Raw genomic sequence first — 16,941 nt, forward strand, 5'->3', positions numbered from 1 at the left:
AAGTGGCCCTTGCCCCTTCGCACAGCATTTCCCCCCCCCCCCTCTCTCTCTCTCTCTCTCTCTCACTCTCTCTCTCTCTCTCTCTCTCGCTGCAGCTGCCAGGGGAGAATAAATCTGTTGTGTACATCACAGCGGGATAAATGGGGACTTATGCCATGAGGGTGCGGCTACCGGGTCCTCACTCTGACTATAATCAAATGCTGGTACTGATGACTCATAGCACCCCTCCCCTCCCCCCCTCTCCTCCCCTCCCCTCCCCTCCGACACACAGAGCCCTGTGGATGTGTCCCTGGACCCTTGCTGAGCTCATTTTTGCCCACTCCCGATTTATGGCTCCACAGAAACGGTGATCTCACTGTCAGTTTGCTTTGCCCATTCGAGTTGTTTTGTTAGGTGTGTTGGAGTTGAGCTTGAGTGTTGAGGTTTGCTTTTGGTATATATTTTTAAGGCTTACTTCATGTAACATATGCTGTATTTTGACTGCATACACTGCAGGCAGTATGTAAACTGAAAATGTTGTCACACAGTCACACTGTAAAAGATGGCTTTCATGAAGAAATGGTGAAACTGTCTTCATCGTTCTAGGTCCTGGATGAAAATGCCCTTTTTAAGACAAAATGTCGATGCGGAATGATCTCTAAAGATTTCCTTTAGAGATGTGGCAGCTGTCACTACAGGTAATGGAGAAGGTGACAACATCATCATGATGTTGATGGGGCAAGACATTTGTTTCACTTGACCTATGCATGTAAGCTAATAATATTTTGTAAAGCATCGATTACAGTACAGAGACTGTGATACTGTTCTTTTATATGATTTAATACAGACACTGAAAATCTCACACTGTTGTCGCAGAGTCAAAGGCTGTTCTGACTTAATTTGCTTTCTGGGAAGCTGTCATTGTTTTTCTCTGGCAGCCCATATGTTTAATCAACACAGAAATTATGTGTGCTGTGTGAGTCATTCTCTGTCGACTACCGCTGTCAGACTGCACCGTTTTCATACAGCATGAACCCAGCCAGCTTATTATCAACATCTGTCACCACATCAAATCTGATAGTCTCACACACAGGTCCCTGTGGAGCAAGCTATACTCTCTGCTTGTGCGTGTCTGTGTTTACATGTGTGTCTGTGGGAGCGTGTGTGCACGTGAGCCTGTGTGAGATTGAGTGATTTATGGTTGTGTGTGACAGGGTTTAGCTTTAGAAACATCCTCCATGTAATTTTCAAACAGCGTGCCAATATAAGCAGCATAGTCGAGTTTTGGGAAAGGGTTGTGATTCGCTGTTTGAACCTTGAGGCAGATTTCATGCATGGAAGTCCCAATTATCCCTTTTTTCCTTTCTTGTTCCCAAAGGCCTCCAGGACTGAAAGCCTAACTGAAAGCACCTCTGTCTGGCAGTCGTCCTACAGACATACAGAAGCTTGTGACAGCTCTATCTACAGTCTCGATATACCTGCATTATCCTTCCTTCGGATCAGGACACATGAAACAATGTTATCTGGTAATATTTAGAGGGGTATTTTTTTTTTCTTCAAATGTTCCCTGTTGATTTTACATAACATCCTAATACTTTAAATCCCTCAAATGCCTTTTAAAATCCCCTGCGTGGTACATACTCTCAGTTGTATCATGCATTGTAATAAGCCAGCGATTTGTCTGTATGGAGGCAGGCTTAAACCGTATGCAAATGACACAGTGGCACGGTGTGGTGGATCAAGAAGTTCAAGAAGGCAAATTTGCCACGAAATGCCCCAGAGATTTCAATCAATTCCAACTGAATTGAGCAGCTACTGCTATGGCTGCTATATGTTAATTGCTGAAAAAAATTACGACCAGGCTTACTAGGGTCTGTCAATAGAACTCTTTGCAACTGAATTCAAATTAACTTCCCAATGGAAATGGTTGTTGTGCGTGTCCGCAGGATAGCCCATGCTATATATATATTTTTTTAACATAACATCATCAGTGAAATGACAGAATATTCATCCCCATATCTACAGTCTACCCTCACGCCATCTATTCCCATTTCTATCTCCCTCTCATTGTCTGTAAAATGTGTTCATAAATCATACAGTTCATTGCCTGTTGTGGATCCCAGCGGCCATCCGTGACTCACACGGGGGGAGGATGTCAGAGCAGGTAAGAGTACGGCACTGGGTATATTACAATGGCCTGGACTGTGTGGTGTCTGACATCTATGGAGATATATCTGTCTCTAAACTAATGGCTTATGCATGAGTCTCAATGTCATCCCGGGCTTTTAATGAATGCTCTGACCTCGACCAGACACCGTCTTAATCTCCGTCCCTTGTGATCGAGAGAGGGTGGCACTGACGGCGACAACAGCTGTTTGAATGTGCCCGGGCAGTCCGGCGAGTTGTCACAGCGTGCCAGGGTGCCTTCGACGGCTTATCAAAGTGCCGGAGCACGGGATCTGGCAGTACATCACTGCGGTATTTAGTCATTAGTTGCCATGGCTACGGCGGAATGTACAAGGGGATATCCCCGATGTGGCTTGCGTTTAATGCTGGCACATCAGACACTAGCTGAACTGTTTCACCCCCCCCCCCCCACACACACTTTCTCTGTGGATGAGTTTTCACAAGGCACAGTGTGACAGAATCACACAGAAAATGGGTACAGCTAACAGTGAAAAAGTTCTCCAAATCCCTACACACACACACACACACACACACACACTTCAACTAAAGACAAAAATCTTTTTCGGCACAAGTAAAGGCCATTTCAAAAGAGGTAACAGCTAACAACGTCCTCCTATATTTCATTTATGGCTCTCCGCATCACTTACTAGTGTCTGGCAAAAACATCTTAGTTACCCTACAGTAGGCTTATGTTTTTGTGTATGATGTATGCTTCATGCTTCAGCCGTAAGAGATTGATAACAGATTGAGGAAATCATTTCCTGTAAACATGCACAGTTCACAGAAACACCACAGCTCTCTGCCGCTGCAGGCCAGCCCTCTCTTAGAAAGCGGACTGATATATCTCCCTGTGTGTTTGATGCCTTTGCTGACACTGACAGTGGGCAATGTGTTTCCTCTCAGTGAGCCGCTGGCACCCCAGCTCTCAATAATGAACGACAGAGCGCGTGGAGGCCTGGAGAAGGAGAAGAAGATTCTCTCTCAGTCTGTCTGCCCTGCTGACCCCCCCGGGCCAACCTTTTGTTAATGCTTTTAAGACTTCAGTATCGCCAGGACACTGATATTCACTATGCATTCACAGCATAGATATGTCTATGGTTCACAGCTTGACTGTGTCATGTCGCGTTGCTATGCGGGCTCTACCTGCAGGCTATTTGTATGACATGAGAGTTGATGGGCTAGTTTTAGAACAGTGTTTCCCAACCTTTTTTCTTGAAGGCCCCCTTACCTGTGTTTAAGACAAACCAGGGCCCCCTTGTAAATAAATGTAAGCATGCGTAATGGACAGTGTGCAGGATTCTCTTTCACAAGTTTAACTGGGTAACCTATTCCGACGCACCTGTCCCTACAAAAGAGGTGTGCAAAAGCGTTTTGTAAACTAAGCCAGGGCCCCCTACCTGAACTCTTACCCACATACACACATTGTTTATTTGTTTTATATACAGTAGCCCAGGCAACATTGTGCGGACCCCCTGCAATCTCTGGCGGCCCGTATTGGGGTCCCCGTACCCCAGGTTGGGAACCACTGTTTTAGAAGACTGGTCTAATATTTGTGAAAGTGCTCGCCACTATCACATCTGATATAGCCAGTTCCATCGATTATAGTGGCAGCTAATTGTTAGCCACAAACGCTGCAGAAACAGGGCATTTTAGCTACGTGGCTGGTGTAGTCTCCCTGTGTAACACACCCACCAGCCCAGGGAGATGTGCTAAGCCACTACATCCAAGAGCTATAAGACACTTAACATAACTATGACTTTTACAAGACATTTGTGTGCTTATTTGAACGACGAAGTTTTTCATTACAAGATTTTTCCTTAAAATTAAAATCTGTGGCGACAGATCTCACAATCTCGTATAACCAAATAGAGCCCAGAAGAGCCCTTTGTAATTTCATGGCGCTTCAGTAGGGGCCTGCTGTCTTCACACAAAGTATAGTAGATGAACACCGTGAGTTATGGGACTCCCGGCTGCCATGAAAATTGCATGAAGTGGAGCACAGCATGATGATGGTGATTCTCAGTAGAGTACAGAGGAGGCCTGCATTCAGAACACCCTGAGGATAGAATATGGAGTACGGAATATAGAATAGATGGATGGATGCATGGATGTGGATTGGTTGATGAGTACTGTATGTGGATGGGAGGATGAATGGAAGAATGGGTGGACAGGAAGATATCACTGATGATTGGTTAAATAAGACAAAACTTAGGAACTTAGAATGCAAGTGGGACTGTTTCCAGTGAAAGATTGAAACACTTAAAAGAACTACAGAAACCCCAACATGCAACGTGCAATGTTACTTTTGTTAGATTTGCTCTCCCGCTGGATGTGATGCTGAAAGAATTCAACAGCTTGATCAATAATTCACAGAAGAGGAGAGGGAGAAAGAACGAGAGAGAACAAGAGAGGGATGGAAAGAGAGAGGGAGAGAGAGGGATGGGAGAGAGGAGAGAGAGAGGGGGATGGGAGAGAGGAGAGAGCGGGATGGAAAGAGAGAGAGAGAGAGGGAGGGATGGGGGAGAGAGTGGAGGGAGAGTGGAAGGGGGCGATATCTCAACTCTGCCTGTGGTCACGACTCTGCAGCACTGTTCCCCTGTGGCACGGCTCTAATGCCTCTCCCAACCTGTGTTACATAAGCTCGTCTCCCTCCTGGCACACCCTCTTCGCTCCAGGAGAAAGGAAAACACAGGTTGAGCGCAGTAGCACGAAAGCTTCCTCCAACACTCCCAGGCACAGAGGCCAGACCAATTTGAGCTTGCTCCACCTCAATCTACTCAATGTACAAACGTGTTTTGCTGTTTGACAGCTGTTCTCCATTGTAGGTGCATAATGAGAGTGACATGACATCTCGTATGTTTGTTTGTTTGTTTACTGACTTCAATGTACTGTAAGTGTGTCACTGACAACCCCAACCCAAGCAGATGGTTGATGATCCATTTAATTTATCTACAGACGGCCTATGATGATAAACAAGCTCTATCACACACACTCACACACGTGTTGCCTCATCACTATTTGGGGGTCAGTCATGCATTTGTTATTTGATCATATCCTGCCTACCCTACTGAACTTTTAATTAAGAAAATCTTTAACTTAATTAACAATATGTGAATTTCTTAAAGTTCAACTCTTGCTGTCAGTCTCTTCCAGCAAGACGCCCATCTGTTGTTGGCCCACATCAGCATGTGTCTTTTGAAGTATTGACAAAACATGTGTGACAGCTGGCACCGGTGCAGCTTTGTTCACTCATCTGCTGTAATTAATGCTGCGAGCTTGCTTGGCCTACAAAGTGTTGGCTTTGCATTATTGATCAACAGTAGGTAGGGCGCTGTAGGTCCATGTCATGACAATACAATTATGCTCTTCCCCGCTGTCGCGAACAAAGTACTTCACGTAGGTGTGTTTTCAAGCCTATCTATTATGGCAAGAATAATATATGGCTTCAGGGGAAATTGTATCGTGCTCTTTTTTGTTTTACAGATAAATTCCACAAAGCTTTTTTTAAAAAAAATAAATACTGTTGTCATGGTGATATGTTTTCTGAGCCTTTTCCCCCCTAGTTCTTTTACATGACTTTGTGGAACTAAAACCCCCAACATATTGCAAAGTAATGCAAAAGCATTCAGAAGGAACACATACACAGTTTAGAAACTAAGATTAGATACAAAGTTATGTAAAAAAATGAATTTTTAACATACTCAATTACACCTCCCTATACTCACTGTTCTAGTGGGTAATATGGACATCATTCACCATATACTGCGTTACTATAACTACTGTACATATGCTTGTGGTAAGTGTGTTCTGTGATGCGAGTTATGCTACGACCTGAGGTGCGTTCCGCACGACACGTCATGTATTGTCTCGTTCTGTGTTAGGGATGCTGTCTCTTTAATGACGCACACCTTGACTGTTGATATCACGGGTGGAGACATGTTTGCATTTAACGGTTTTGAATGGTTGAATAAACGACATGTTGCTGCGTTGTCGACGTGATAAATTGTCTCTTCGCTTCATTTATTGCAATTTCCACACTGTATTCAAAAATTCATAATAGCTAGAGCAAAGAACATGAATATGACAGTCATGTCTTCAGCAGTTACATAAAAAGCAACTTTACAGTGCAGCGAGGGCACATATTGCGTCAATGTTCATGCGTCTCAAGAGATTTTCCCTAAAGTACTCTTTTCCCCTCAGGATTCCGCAGCGGCTCCACTTCTCAGATGATGGAGAGAAACAATAACCCAAGGTGACGTCTCGTCTGCCTAGTGGCCCTCAGGTGTGTGTGTCCATTTCCTGCAGCCATTTTGTCCCGCGGCTATGAACCGTCACCGTGCGGATTCCACCTTACTGAGCGTCCCTGTCCTCAAAGGTCAGGGTTTGGCTTCGGTGCTGCTGGAGGCAATCGATCTCTCTCCATCTCTCCACTTCTCCTTGAGCCCCCAGGCTTCTCCCAGGGCCGTCAGTCAGCACAGACAGGGATCACTGAGAAATTCAATCCTCCTCAACCCCTCACCCAGCCGCCCACACACACCTTGCTCCCATTCCCATTTCTTCTCATCCAGGGCTCCAGACAAACCCTTTCGAAGAGAAGGCTTTGGAGCTGACAGCTCCACTGTGGCTACATGCATGGACTGCTCTTAAACATAGGCTTTAGAAATAACTTGATTAGAGTTGAACCCATCTGCCCCACTCAACTCACCTTTTTTTTTTTTTAAAACCGCTTACAGTAATCAGCAGGCACGACAGTGGATAATTAAAGGATCTATTCATAATATACTGCTCTCTTGATGATGAACTAATTTCATGCCCCCGTGCGTGCTTTGGTGCCATAGACTGATCAAGCATGGCTGTGGCATGGCTGACCATGCCCAGGGAGGTAAGTGTGTGTGTGTGTGTGTGTGTGTGTGTGTGTGTTTGTGTGTGTGGAGTAGGAGGAAGGATGAATACTAATGGCCAGAATGATGATACTGCTGGCCAGAGAATGAGCTGGCAGTCTGTCTGATCTTTGCATGTTTGTGTGTGCGTGCGTGTTTGTGTATTTGTGTGTCTCAGAAAGATAGAGAGAGATACATTCTTTGGCTGGGGAACAAAGTTTGAGAAAAAATTGAAAAAAAGAACAGTTAATGTTGTGAAGAGAGCATATGTGTGTGGTTGAGAGGAAAAGTAAAAAGTCTCTGTTTGTTTATGCGTGTGTGTTTGTCTGTGTGTCTGTGTGTTGGAGAGAAAATGACAGAGAGAGAGATTGTGTTCATGAAAAAGAGATGTGTGTATATGAGAGATTTTTTGTTGGTGAGTGTGTGTGTGTGTGTGTGTTTATTTACAAGTTTATCCACTGGAGACTGCTGGGGCTGAGGGCTGAAGCTGGCGGTGTGGATTATCATGAATATGGAGTTAAAAATTGTGCATGTGTGTGTGTACATGTGAGTGTGTAGGTCTTTATGTATGTTTGTGTGTAACATTGAATAATAGGCTAAGAAAATAAATGGCAGTCACAGAATGTTGGCAATGAGAAGGAAGGCCTGTGATTCCTTGTTACCATAGCAATAGCTGTACACTCAACCCACACAACATAGTTTCCTACTTCTCTCCTACATTTGTGTGCTGTTCAATTCTGCCATGCCTGACCTTCTTCTTCTTCAAAGAGCTGATGTCAACCAATTATTGGTCCGAAAAGGCATCCACAGGGAATGTCAAAACAAGAAAATGACTAGTGGAGTCAGGTAGCAGTTGAGGCTCCTTTGCACTCACGTCTCATTTTTCCTCAAACAAACGAAATTTCAAATAGGCCAAAGATTCCATCCACACCCTCATTAAGGAGTTTATTAGGAGCTTTTCCAAGTCGAACGGAGCACGCCTGGTTTTAAGAAGACACGATTTTAAATATACAGATGAGCTTTGATACTGAGGAAGCATGAAAGATGAAAGATGCCACCCTCTCTGGGAAAGACCCCTTCTTGCATTTTAAGCAGGCCCTTATAAAACCATACAGTACCTCTCCAAAAATCAGCATCTATCAAAAGCCAGCAGGTGCTATGTTTCATACACTTTAGGATGTCTGTGTGTTGTAACTTTATCTTGTTGTATTGTCACAGTTTCTTAAGCTTTGCTTAATATTCTCATCAACCCACACACACACCCACATGCACCCACACAAGCTGCAGTTAAGCTTGTTCATGAAGTATTATCTTCTGAGGGCTTTAAGCAATACTCCCACCTTATTCTTTCCATATACACCACATCCACTCTAATTTCCCCTGCACGCACGCACGCACGCACGCACGCACGCACGCACGCACGCACGCACGCACGCACGCACGCACGCACACACACACACACACACACACACACACACACACACAATATACATTATTTCCTTCTCATTAATCCCATCTGGTGTTGAAGGGTAAACGGAGAGGGCTACTTTTTTCTTAAAGTAATAAAAAGTATACATTTTTGGGCTTTTTGCCTTTGTTGTGACAGGACAGTGAAGAGAGATACAGGAAGCGAGTGAAATGACCTGGGTTGGACTCAAACTCTGGTCCCCATAGGCACTTGGACCTAGGTGTGTATGGGCGCAGTAGCCAGTTGCGGCATTTACTGATTTTGAGGAATACAGACTCAAGTCACTGATTAGAGATCCATTCTATTACTAGATTCTAAAATATGAGGAGCAATGAGGAATGTGGAAATTGAGCTCCTGCACAGTGTGTGTGTGTGTGTGTGTGTGAGAGTGTGTTTGTGTGTGAACAAGAAGGTCCATGCATGTTACCAAACAAAGTTTACGACATGTTATGCCCCTTCTTGGGGTGCATCATAACATTCAAATAATTGATTTAAAATCAATTTTTTACACTTGCTACAGAAAAAGGCCATCCATAACGTGTGCTCTGTTATTACCTGCTGGAGACCATATGTTTGTCCGTCTCACATACCCCATAAAGGAAAAAACTCTGACTACAGAGTGAATGTGGAAAGGAACCAAGAGCGCTTTACAATCAGCAGCACTTAACTGATTCTCACGATTTGTTTTGCTGCAATGCAGTATTCATTCCCTTCCTGCCAGCTCTTGTCAGGAGAGGGGAGGTGGGATGGAGTGAGGGAGAGAGGGAGGGAGGGAGGGGTGGGGTAGGGATAATCCGTTGCTGTCCGACCGAGGGGCGCTTAAACTTGCCAAATAAACAGTCCTCCTCATCGAGTTGCCGCTCTCACCCTATCCAGTGGTCAGCCTTATGCAATGCATGCTGTCAAGTCTGTGTCACCACTGTGTGTGTGTGTGTGTGTGTGTGTGTGGTCCGTGCGCTCATATGCGTGCGTGTTTGATGTCAAGGCCGTAATACAACGAGTTTACTTTAGTGCTCAGCAGTTTTATGCAGCACATAATAGATCAGCGCTACTTTTATATGCGCCACATTATAGATCAGAGGCCTTAACAGACCCCCTTAGTCATAGAAGCAGAGTCCCCCCCGTCCCCCCGTCCCCCCAACAAAAATCAGCTTCCGGTCATTTATCTTAAGCAGGAGGACATGGGTGAAAGGCGAGGGATTTCTGGTCAGTGAAGATTGATATGATTTCTCGCAGCACACACCTCCTGCATCTGTAATTTCCTGCAGCAATTAGTCAGACATTGTCCAGCGAGAGAAGAGAACGGATAAATATATAACTGGGGTCAGCATACTGATGAGCCGCTCCCCTGAGGATGAATCTGATACCAAGACACGCCAGCACAAGCATAAGACAATGGCAGCACTAAATTGAGCTATTAGCCACAAATGAAATGGCTAAGGCTGTAAAAGGCTAACGTTATAAATACTATGTGCACTGAAAGAGTGCTGTAATTTAGTGACCTTAGTTTGCGTCACTCAATTTCAAGCGGCAAACATGCATGGGCCTTCCTAACCACGGTGTCTTGTCCACCAAAAAGGACAAAAAGCTGATGCTGATATTTGTGATGGTCATTTGTTGCGTTAACACCTTCACATTGTTGGTATGAAAACAGCTGTAATGAGAACTGAGTTCCGACAGCTGTTTTAGTTCTACAGTCGAGTGTTGTAACCTTAGGGGAAAAAAACCCTGATTACCCCTCACTAAACTAAGACACTGAAGTTAGACTTGTATATTCGTTCCACAGCAACATTGGATTTGATCGCATTTCTGTGTGTTTGGGGTAATTGCCACAATTGTATCTGACAACAAACAAACAATCCTGAATTCCTTTCCTATTCACAGAACCCCTCCTACCCCTCCTGCTGCTGAGTGAGTGATTGAATATTTCCCCCCGTCAGCCTGTCAGAGTGTGCTGCTAGGCGGCTCTCGGAGCTGGAGCCCCCGCTGTCTTAGGCTGAGTGGCAGCTCGCAGATGAGAGCTGAAATCAGAGCAGCATGCGGCACGTCCGCGTTGGTGTGGAATGCAAAACGGGCGCCCGGATGGATCAATATACTATCAACAACCTCTCCGCCCGCGGTCCACCTCAGCGGCACCTGTGAGGGCTCGGAGGGCAATACCCCACCCACATGTCCAGTCATGTCGCAGCACAGACCTGCATTAGGAACCGTAACAGCAGTGAGGCTTGGTGTGTTTACAGTGTCTTTTGGAAGCATCCGAATTTTGTCAGTTTGCACTAAACAGTAGCCTCCCCCTCGCCTACACCCAAATGAACCCCATGCACTCATCATGGCAATGGGCTAATTAATCCCCTCCCTACCACCACACCCACCCACCCACCCACCAATACACACAAACACACACACACACACACACACACACACACACACACACACACACACACACACACACACACACACACACACACACACACACACAAACACACACACACACACACACACACACACACACACACACACACGCGCACACACACACATTTAATATGGGACTAGTCTGACCTAAAGCCTCCTCCACATCAGACAAATGAAAAGCTCTGTGCACTCAGTGGAGATAATTAATGTGAATTAATGGGGCACGACAGTGCTAGTGATTTGTCACTCTCTTCATTGGTCCTCTTTCAGCTCAGATGTAGGTCTTTGCCTAAAGGTATAAAGATTCTTCGTTCGGATCCATATCATTACTAGTAAACAGCTTGTGAAAACAGCAAAAGGTGTTAAAAAGAGCATTAAATACAACTGCTTTTCAAGAACAACCAGTTACCTGGCTTGTAGCAGTCTTTCCCTTGTTCAATACAATATGACATTACTCTAAGAGGCCCAGATGAATGGGCAACTTTGAAAATGCAGTTGGTCTTTTTTTCTGACACACTCAAAAGGCATTGGACAGCAATTTGAGAAATCTTACCAGTCAAGACAGAAAAATGGCTTTGACTGGAATTTGACTTGAATGTCATTTCAAGGTGTTTCCCCTCTGAGGAATACGGCAGGCCAATGTTCGGGGCTCAGCCAATGACTTTGCTCACAGAGATAGATAGGGAGAGAGGCGTATTATTGGGCTGCATGAAGTGTTGCCAATCAATCATCAAACCTTTGTCAGATTTTAGTGCTGCCTTTGGGAGCATGGGCTGGGGGCTGGGCGGCCAGGGCGAACCAGAGAGAATTGGTCCTAAGCACTGGCCTGACAGTATTGACTGCCAGTGAAATATTTAACCTACTTCCAACCGAAGAACTGATCTGCACTGATTGCTGCCTCACGTGTGAAGGAACGCTGTGAGAAAGCAGAAAGGCAGGGGGAATTAGAAATATTCTCATTTTGGTATCCAGCTTGATGCGCATTCTAACCTCTGTCCATCTGTCTGTGTTTGTTTATCTGTTTTTCTGTTTCTATGACGATCGAGCCACGCTCATTCAGTTTCCTGAAGTTGGTGACAAATGAGGATACTGGAATTGTTCTCGGAAGTCTCTGGATCCTTGAGAGAGGGAGTTGGAGATCCCTAATCACATATGCAGTAGCTTGTTTATCAGTTGCGCCTATTTATCAATTTATTTATAAATTCACTGTACAACAAATCCCTTCTGCAGGAAAAACACATTCTTGTCTCACATGCATAAATGCATAAATTCTCTACTGATGCCCCATAGTGCCCCCGAACAAAACTGTCGCCGATCACCCCAAGTGAGTGTCTGCTGTGAAGCCCTGTTAGCCTCTTGGCCAGAAAGACGCAGTGGTGTTGTTTCAGCTGATAGCAGCAGACTGCTGGCAAAAGCCCGGGCCGGACAGACTCCAGACCCAAGCCCCCAAGGGGACATCAACAGAGGCAGGCAGAGAGAGAGAGAGAGAGAGAGAGAGAGAGAGAGTCTGCAGTCAGCTTATTGAGGCAGTCAGGTTTATTTTCTGTCTGGTATGGTACAGTTTGAAAAGATTAAAGGGGAACTCCTGCACATTCAGAGAGAACGATGTGGTATTGTTTGGCAGTCTTTTGTAAATATGACAGAGTTAGGTTCTTATGAAATTTCAGGATATAAGCAGCCTTCATGTTCAATTTAGAATAGGGTCCAAGGGAATTCAGGATTATTTTTGTCAATGTACTCATAGTAGTCTCATAAAACAATCCAACTTCATCATTCTTGCTTTGTTTGAGGATCAAATAAAAAATAAAATTACTTCAATTGCTTTTACTTTTGCGAATACACATCAGGAGGCAACAATAGTTATTAAAAAAGTTCTTCTTCTGTTCTCTGCATGCATGTATAATAACTAATGTTATCTTTGGACATTGACTTGATAACTAGAAGTTGTTACAGTATGTGCTTCATTACAATCTGGATGTCACAGCCGCCCTTAGAAAGGGACACCTCAGGGTCACTAAAGAAGATATCAAGATTTTAATATCAAGTCGAGGTGTAATGACTACTCTTCCTAGACGATTTATGACTCAGGTTGGTTGATCAGACCGACTTACACGATGTTATTTCAACATCAGTGTTACTGCATCAGTGACCTAGATTAAGTGCACACGAACGGCTTCCTGTACCTGCTCTGACATGCTTTACTCTTTTTAAAATGCAGTAACCCTTCACTTGATCACCGTATCATTTTGTCATAAGACTGCATGGGAAATGAAACATTCTGTCATTAATTATCATGACAATGTAGGCGCAGAGCCTGCTGCCGGTGACTATTTATTGGATATTGTCATGACAAATGTAAAACCTAATGCCAAACACTTGTAAGCTGCCATACACTCAAACACTTTGAGAACGGATAAAATGGTGAGACAACAGGTAAGAACGGATAGCGGTGAGATGTAGTTGCTGTATGACTGAACACTCACCATCATGAACGATTAATGACGGGATAGGCCATCTACTTTAAAAGGTTACATAACATTATGATGTTTTGATAAAAATTTGACTATTAGCGAAGATATAGCCTGGCTATCACCAGACCAAGCTCAATCTTTTCAGACTGAACATTAGTCTGAGCAGTCTGCTCTGCATTTTCTACTGCACAAGAGGCCTGATCAACGGGCATAGTTCAAATGACATGCATGGATAGTCCTTCAACCAATCAGACCAATGATCTGGGTGCACCAGGTGGATAAGCCAGTTTGTGATTGGTCCCTGCAGACTTGTAATGGAAGCAGGATAAAAAAAATGTGGGGTTTCCAGCCTGAGCTGTAGGGCGAAATCAAATCGTCGGCAGATCGGGCTCGGTTTTCCTAGTCTACCAAGGGTGGCCTACTTGATAAGATTTAACACTGACATTAAAAAAACAATTCTCATACCAATAAATCAGTTAAATGGTAGTGGCATTTACCAAATGTAAACTTTAGAATAAACACACATTAACTAGAGTTAAGGCCAGTAGTTAATGTCTCGTTTACATATATTATATGTTTAACTCATTTTATGCAAAGTAATTGAAAGACATATTTTTTTTATTTCAACATCCTTTCTCAGAGGGGTAATATCTAAATCTGCCATCCTAATTAAAACAGGAAACAGAAGACGGTGAAAAAATGTATCACTAATTAAACACAATAAATTCTAACAAGACATGATTCATGTTGATCCAAGCCGCAGAGATACGCCGCCGCTTCATTAGTGCATTATCTGCATGTGATGTGGATCTGCAATTATTGGTAGAGAAAAGCTCTTGAGATGGTTATCTCCGCATGGTTCTCCGCTAATGGTTTTCGGTCTGCCCGAGTGGGAGGACCAGGCAGGCATTAAGTACACAAGCGTTCATTATGTAGGCACAGAAGTATGTACTGTATGCAATGGCGCAAAGTTAAGTTGACGTGGGTGGCCTGCCTAGCTGCAATTTGTGCATCTTTCTCTGCTTTTCACTATGATTTTTTTTTTAAGAAAAAAAAAAGGTGATGTTTACTGTCGCAGCACCCACACAGCCACTGACTAAACACTGAGGGTGTCAGATCGGTATTACACAGGGACATCTGGAGTCCTGATCACAAAAATTAACAATCCATTTGCCCGAGGAATCACGTGACTGGCTGAATACTTTCCAAATGGGAGACGTTCCTCACTAGCCTCGGAATAGCCTATTGTGCCTTTGGGAGCTGTGGTGTTTATATGAGAGTCTCATCTGCCTCTAGGCTGAATGTGGAACAACCCACAATTTATGGGTAAATCGACAGTTTTTTGCCTCCTATCTGCTATAAATTAGGCTCGTAAAATGAGAGACACATTCTAATTCCTCCCAACAGCTCAATGAGCAATATGCTCCTTTTGCCATGTCTGTGCCCCATCGATCTGTTGATAAAATATTTCTTCATCGAAGATTTCTTAAAAATAGTGTTAAAGCATCGTCTCGTCTCATTCTCATGAATCCAATTTTGTGTGTCGTCTCGTCTCATGGGCTGAGTGTATTGTCACACCCCTACCACCTATAAAAATAAGAAAGCCTTGTTGCAGGAGTGACTGCGGCATTTCAGGTTCCTCCACCCTTTCAAAACAAGGTGAAGTTGGCTTTTTTAAAATATAACTATTATTATTAAAAAATACATTTGTGGGACATAAATCAGACTTACACATATATAACACAAAGCTGGTCACAGAAAAGAATGGCTTGCTGAACTATGGTTACAGTGAAAGGCAGATTTCTTCGTTGACATATTAGAGGTTTGACACACTCAGTCAGCAAGTGTAGCGGCTATTCTGCAGAAATACTAAGATGTGACGAGTGATGTAACAGACTCCAGTGACTTTTTTTTCCCTCTTTCATTACAGATTTAAGGTCACAGTCCACATCAGTTCTCGGCACAAGGAATGCACCTTGTACAAGCAAACTATCTGGACAAATGTGCAGCATACAATGTACAGAATGTAGAGTATGTGCCCTATGGAATTTCAAGGCCAAAAATGTGAAATAAATCAAATGTATTCTTCAAAAGTTGTGCAATACATTCAGTACGTAACTATGTGTTACCTACATCATGATAGCCTATGATAATGCACACACACACACACACACACAAACGCAGCACACACACGCTTACTGGATCCCATTATTGTGCTTGTACTGTAGTTAAAAGAATGACGTGGACGGCTAGCAGAGACTAATTTCTTAAGAACTTCAAAAAAGGCCTTCTGGTTCTGTTCACAGCTTTGATGTCTTCACAATCCGTGCTGTGCTCTCCCTTTCATGTCACAGAAGCGCTTGATTGGTTTTTGGAGAAACCACCCAACCTGACCACTAATGAAATAAGGTTTGAATAAGGACCGGAAAAAAAGATGGCTGTTCGGAATATCTTCTCCATCAAAGCGCATTGGGCAATTTAACATTCAGGCATGGCTGAATATGGTTTCAATGCAGACGCAACACAAGAAGCAACCATACCACTGAGGGAAAGCACCTCAAATTATATACGCTCTTTGTGGTGCAACCCCAGGTCCCCATTTTAAAGTGAAGGGATGTAGGACAGACTGGTCGGATTAGACTATTTTTTCATATTTATGTTTTTTTAAAGGCCAATGCCGTTATTAGAATTAATGAGATAGTCTTTTTTGCACTCAAACTTGAAGAGGCTGCAGAGTATTCTTGTCCAAATGCAAATTACATCAATTCACCAAATGAAATTATGCAGGCAGATACCTTTCAGCTACCAGGAAGCAATTGGGAGCCAAAAATCTCAATGATGTCGCCATTATCTACCATCTTCTGTCTCTCAGACAGTTATTAGCTATTGAGGAATGATGAGAATAAAGCTTTCATTTTGTTTCTGGTGTTTTGGCAGGGATTCTTATAAAATAAATCCTTCCTGCAAGGAAGAGCTTTTGGAAGCTATTACAGGCCTGATCTGTCAATGGCAAAACAGGGAGCTTTTAAACCCTCTTACTCCACACCCCCCTCTCTGTGTCCCTATTCATACCACACTGTTACGATGCCTTGCTTGGTCTGCTAAGAGAATGAGAGGCCACTGTTGCTTTTTTTCACACTACACACTCAGTCCTCATTAAGCATTAAGCATTAAGCTCATCAAAGTTGCAATATGTTATTTTATTTTTCATCGTAAGCCTTCCCCGAAGGTGTAGGACAGGTAGCACTCGAAGGCAGAAATTTTACTTGAAGTGTCTATAACCTGAGAACAAACTTTATAACTAATTTAAGACGCTTATACATTAAAGGTCAAAAAAGGAACTCAGAACACACCAATAGAGTGTGTGATAAAGAGATTATTACAGTAGGTCTTTAAAACAGTAATGATAAAAAAAATAGTGCCTACGTTTGATTTGAGCTGAAGACCATTTAAATAAATATATTAAATATATACGATATAATTTACAGTTTAAATATGATTCAATAAATACGCTGGATGTGTGTATTAATAAATAGATTTATAG

This window comes from Sardina pilchardus, chromosome 12, assembly GCF_963854185.1.
Source record: "Sardina pilchardus chromosome 12, fSarPil1.1, whole genome shotgun sequence".
Taxonomy (NCBI): Eukaryota; Metazoa; Chordata; class Actinopteri; order Clupeiformes; family Clupeidae; genus Sardina; species Sardina pilchardus.